This window comes from Anarrhichthys ocellatus, unplaced genomic scaffold (genome assembly GCF_004355925.1).
Source record: "Anarrhichthys ocellatus isolate YVR2014 unplaced genomic scaffold, GSC_Weel_1.0 scaffold6, whole genome shotgun sequence".
Lineage (NCBI taxonomy): Eukaryota > Metazoa > Chordata > Actinopteri > Perciformes > Anarhichadidae > Anarrhichthys > Anarrhichthys ocellatus.
Window position 1 is genome coordinate 8,452,290 of NW_022280036.1, and position 6,126 is coordinate 8,458,415.

Sequence of the window (6,126 nt, forward strand, 5' to 3'; positions counted from 1 at the left end):
GACTGACAGTGTAAAAGGCCAGGACTGATATGTGACAATTAAATGTGTATGCATTATACTCTGCATGTGGTTGGAAGCTTCGGACATAATTTTCTGCATACAATAGTAATAGCAATAATCTTTGCAGTACATCTTCCCTTGTACCTTCAGGTACTGTAGTTACTAATACAATCCATACACTATAATGTGCAGGCTGTAATTTAAAGTATTACAGACAGAAAGAAAAGATGAGTATCTTACATCATATCCATACGTACTTCTTTGACTCATACTTGATTGTATAGACAGATGGAAACTATTTCGACATCATTGACAACATTATGATCATTACACTGACATCACTCTAGACGCAGGCTTCTAGTTATTTTTGGATTTGCTTTCTGAACAAATTGACACCCCTCCCAACTTTCAAAAATAGTTCCTGATGGTGTAAAGTATAATGTATATGATATATTTGCTGCTGCACTGTTATTACCAATGGGAGACTTTGTTATATTTTCAAGCCAGCTAAGCCTACAAAATTGGGTGTGTTCGTCTTGAGTAGGGAAGTATCAAACCTCCCTTTAGGTCAGTCTGATAGGCGTCATCTTCTACCTCTCTGCCCCCATTGTATTGAAGAAAGCACTACTCACGCTTGGCCATAGACATGTCAAGCACAAATTGTATGATGACATTCAAAGCCACAATGTCACCAACTCATTTAAGTCCTTAAGGTACAAATGAGTCATTTCATTAGTCCCAGAATGAATTTGGCACACCATGGAAAACCAATAGATCACTTCAGCAATTCTGTTCTTGGGGAAGTAATATCAAGTGGTTGAATCTAAGAAACTGTGCAGAAAAATTGAACCTTTGAAGCTATTGAGCAGATGGAGAGATTAGCATGCAAATGGATCTCATAGATCATATTTCTGAGCATAGGGTAATGGCTGGTGAATGATACTTATCAAGCTCCATAAGTGCACCTTCCAATAAATACATAGTCCAGGTCATTTGTATTGGGACTCAAGTGATGATTGATATGGGATTACCACTTAACCTTGGAGTAATTCCAAGACATGGCTTGATTCATCCAATATATTATCTATCCCATAACAGCTTGACCAGTCTTTAAGGATATCACTTCTTAATGTAAAATATGTTTTATGTGATAAATTAAACTGGAGGTGTTAGTGACCTATTAATCACATAGACGTAAATGTGACAGGGAATCACTATCCTTTTATTTTCAAAAGGTTGTTTCTGTATCTTTTCTGTATAACAATGGTCCTGTGATTATTATTATTTTTGACTTTCGGTGCATTGCACACAGGATATAAAACAATAAGGACACTGTATGTTGCCTGTTCAGGAAGCACAATTAATTTACCAATACATGAAACCAGTTTCTCAAACATGTTTTATCTTCTTCAGGTTAAGCAGGTTTGGCTGTGCCTACTAACAAAGCAGGTAACTGATATATGAAAGTTGATTATTATCATGTGCTTCTTGTCAGAGACCCGGCTCTCCTTTCCCAACCAAGACTTGAACCTGACCCTGCCTGCCACAATTATATTTGAAGGGTTTCATTCCAAAACACTGTATAACCATTTTGGGGGGGGGGGGGGAATGTGGTCTAACACATGATCCCTCAGAGACGTAACGAAGGTTACGGTATTGTAACCTTTGTTCTATGAACACAGGGGGAGCCCTCTACTGGCCTCTATGGGCAACCCTCTCTTCCTATAAGGAGCATGCATTTGCCCACTGAAAATGTGCATAAGTATCCCACAGAATAATGCAGCACACACCAAAGTCTGCCATCCTACACCCTCTTCAGCAAGTTTTGTAGAAGCGACAAGGGCCCCTTGGTAGAGGACTCTGCCTGTGCTTATAGAACTAGGGTTAGAATATTGTGGACCGCAGTGGGAGGGTCTCTTCACACATGCCTATAGGCTTGGGAGATGCACTCACAAAGCCATCCATCCTGCCAAGCATTTCTTGGATAGGGCTTTACCGGCCATACCATGCACAAAAACAGCTGTTCAGTGCATCTGATGGGGGCTGTGCGTTCAACATAACATGCCAACACACGAACTGGTCAAAACAGATGTAACCTTTTCCCTGTCCCGGACGTGGGGTGGAAGACATAAAGCATCATGCTGAATAACCTTCAACGTGACAGAACCCCTTATGTTCTTGGGAACAAAGGAGGTATTTGGTCTAAGGGTTGCACCGACAGGGTGGTTAGTTCACACACTCTCTTAGCTGAGGTCAGTGCAAGTAGCAAAGCTGTCCTGAATGACAACACCTTCTGAGGCTCAAAGGGACCCTCCACCCAGGCCTTGAGTGCTAATGGCAGTTTACACTGCAGGGAGGAAGCATGCATCATCGGGCGCTGTCTCCTGACCCCCCTGCAAGGACCTCTTTACGAAGGGGTGGTCAAAGATTGTTTTGTGAAATGGCTGCTGCATACAATTTAACAAAATATGAGACAGCCCTCTATCCACCATAGCAGAGAATAGACCCAACTGCACAGGAAAGGGGGTCTAGCCTCATTTCCTCGCACCAGCGTTGGAACCCTTACCACTTTGCCTTGTAACAGGCAATGGTGCATCCCACTCTTGCTGCCTGGATTGTGATTGACCTGTACATACAGTCCAGCCATCCTCAGTGTGTCCCTCTCAAGAGTGAATCCTGGAAGGGATGGCCCATATTGGCCAATGTGCCTATTGCACTTCCTGAGAAAAAGCTTGCCAGAACTGGGGGATGGTGCCGTACAACCATTCTGGGGCTACCAGAATGACCAACAACTACTCCTGCCTGACTCTCTCCAACAGGAGAGGGATGAGCAGAGTGGCATCAAGGCGTAAAGTAGCTTTCTTGGCCATGGCACTGTACAAATGATTCACCCCCAGGGGTGGATGGTCCTGCTGTGCCAGGTAGAACCATAGTAAGCAGTGGGTGTTGCGTTGGTTGGCAAACAGATCCACTTCCGTTTTCCTATACCAGGTATCTTACCAGCGGTTTTCCCTTCAACAGGTGTTGTGAAGAACCCCAGTAGCGTAGATTGTTCTCTACCATGGGGGGAATGGTAACCAAGCGCCACTTGTGCTTCTTGGCATCCAAGCAGAGGCTGGCAAACCCCAACACCTGCATGACAGTCAGCGCTGTCACAATGGTAGCCTGCAAGCGTCGAGCACAACCCCCAGATACTCCACCTGTTGTGGCAGTGGGCCGCTCTTCTTCCAGTTGATCGTGAACCCTAGCTTGGTTAGTTGTAAGATCAACTAGGCTGTGTGGAACAAAGCCCATTTTCTGGACTTGGCAATGACGATTAGGTCATTGAGATAGTAGAAGGCCCTCATGCCACAGTTGCACAATGGTTGCAGTGCCGTGTCCACACGTCTGCTGAAGGTGCGGAGTGCCAGGGAGCAGCCAAAAGGTAGCCTTAAGAATTTCCTGTGTTTCGGAGTCACCTCGACATGAAAGTATTCATCCTTTAAGTCGCTGGTGATGAACCAATTGCCCAGCTGGAACAGTTCCAGTAACCGCTTGAGGATTAGCATACGGAACGTTTAGGACCAGGAAATCCCAAATGGATCTGAACTCTCCTAACTTCTTGGGCGCTAGGAAGTACACAAAACAAAAACCCTTTCTGTCTGTCATGAGGCTAGGACCTCAACGGCGTTGATCTCGATATCCGACTCGCTCTCATTTCAGCGAAGACTCACAGCGAAGACTCACAGCGAAGCATCACAGCGGGGCATCTCAGCGAGGCATCTCAGCGAAGCATCGGAAGTTGTCCCACCACTACTGCTGTCAAATCTTGGGCAGCGCTTCAGGCCAGGCATGCAACACCGCTCGCTGCTTGGTCTGCACCAAGAAACTCGAAACAGCGGTTTGAAAATCCATCTCGGCAATGAGGCCAGGACATGACAGTCACTGACAATATTCTTGAAGAGGCGACTCCATCTAGGCAGGTAGGCAGACAGTTGGCAAATTACCGTTTGCTGAAGAATAAAAAGGATTCAGGCAGCGGCGTGTTCTGCCTGTATTTGGGTAGGCATGTCCTGATTTGCCAGCTACACTTATGCTAATTTTCAGTGGAGAATGGTCATAATTGACATCAATTAACTTCAGGGAAGGTATCTTAATACAATTTTCACATGTATGTTGAGAGAGTTAATATTTGCTGTAATCATTCCTCCTCTCCATACCCACCATGAAGAGACCCATTCATGGTGTGAATTTGGAGAGGGGACACAAAACCCTCAGTCTTCATTCAAACCACCAAACTTCATGGCAATCCATCTGATAGTTGTCTAAATATTTAAGTAAAAACCATAAAAATGAACCTCTTGGGAAAGGAGAAGTTATGAAAGTCTGTAGGATATGTCCTCTGGGGACCATGAATGTTTGTAAAAAATGATGTGTCAATCCAGTCTGGACCAAAGTGCTGGACCAACTGATTGACCCTCAGTCATGCCGTCAGAGAAGCTGAAATGACTGAAAGTTGCAGTCATTGTCTTGATTAGCTTTGGCTGAACTTGTAATGCATTTTTGCACAGAATGAGGATTAAATATTTTTCTCTCTTTACACTAAATTAGCAGAGGGCTGTGATTTCCCAGATTTAGAAAGCTGTTATTTTCTGTGACGTTAAACATTCTTGTCATCTTCACTCCCTTGCAGCCATTAGGTTGTCACAGCAGCTCTGTGTGGAGGAGTCTCTGCTCGCCAGATCTGTTCAGCCAGTGCTTCCTGACTCACACTACACTGGAATGAGAGGCATGTAGAGAGACGCTTGCTCAACATTTCAGTGAGAAGAATCAGACCTTTCGTGCGCGCATGCACACACGGAGTGCTATAATGCCATACATGTCTGTAAAGAATCTCTGAAAACAAACAAAAACAAAAGAGCAAATGCCCTTTCAGTGACAAATAAAGAGGACCAAACATCACACATGATCAACCAGACACAGAGAGACATGTCTGTTTGGACACTCATGTGAGAGAATATTATGAAAGAACAGATAATAGGAAAAGCAGCTCTATGTTGCTGGAATATTAACAGAAGCTATAAACATGGCTTTTGAAGGATAAGGATCCATCTGGACAAGGGGTGAGTGTCCCTGTCAGTGTGTGGTCTGCTTCCAAGCTGATGTCCTTAACTGCAGGGTTATGCTTAAACACACTTAAAAAATAAGGCTTTCTAAAAAGGTTCTCACTAAGGAGATGTTGGCCTGATTTTATTTTATTTTTTCTCAAAATGCTTGCATGCAAAAGTACTTTTTTTCATTTTTGAAGTTTCCATGTAGATTCAAAGATTTCTACAGCACTTTTCCACTCAGTACTGAAACATTAATCCAGGAAGCTTCACTAATACACGCAGACAATGTATTCTTGAAGTTGTCTTTTAAATATCATTCTAATGATTTTAAATCATTTGTAATGTGTAATGTTTTAGTCTCTTTGATATGTTTGTCATAAATAAATTGCGGAAAAAAATGAAGGAAGGTATTACGATGGAGCTGAGGAGTCAATCAGCAAGGGGATGCTAAAATAGATATTTTTGAATTAAGAAGCGATTACTATTTTACTCTTCATTTTATGGTGGACTTTCTTGTGTGAGACCCAGTGCGGCCTTCTTTCATTATTATCTTGCTAGAAGACCCATAAAGGTTCATGCATGTGCACTTTTAACTTGAGAGTGTGTGTTCATGGTCTACACTGACATTCCCTGTTGTGTTAACTGAGTGCTGCAATAAGGGCACACTTTTTCATATTCTCTTTGGAAATAATGCAGACACCAACTGGGAAGGGTAATGTGGGAAAATAGCCTGATCATTTAAAAGCTGTAAGCCAAAGACAGATTGCAGTGCAGTGTCTTTATATCTGTTCATCTCCAACAAGCATACCGACACCAACCACTCATATTTCTGTTGTTTTAGCCCCTCGCAATGGACACACGTCCACACCTCTTTCTTTTAAGATGGCAGTGGATTAATGTAACTGTGCATGCGTGTGTGTCAATAAGCTAACGTTCATGTGGAGGAACCAATGATCTTTTTGTTCAACATACTGAAGAAAAGTGATTTGCCTTTAACTGTTGCCTTTGTAGTTTAAATTAAACAGCATTAGCCATG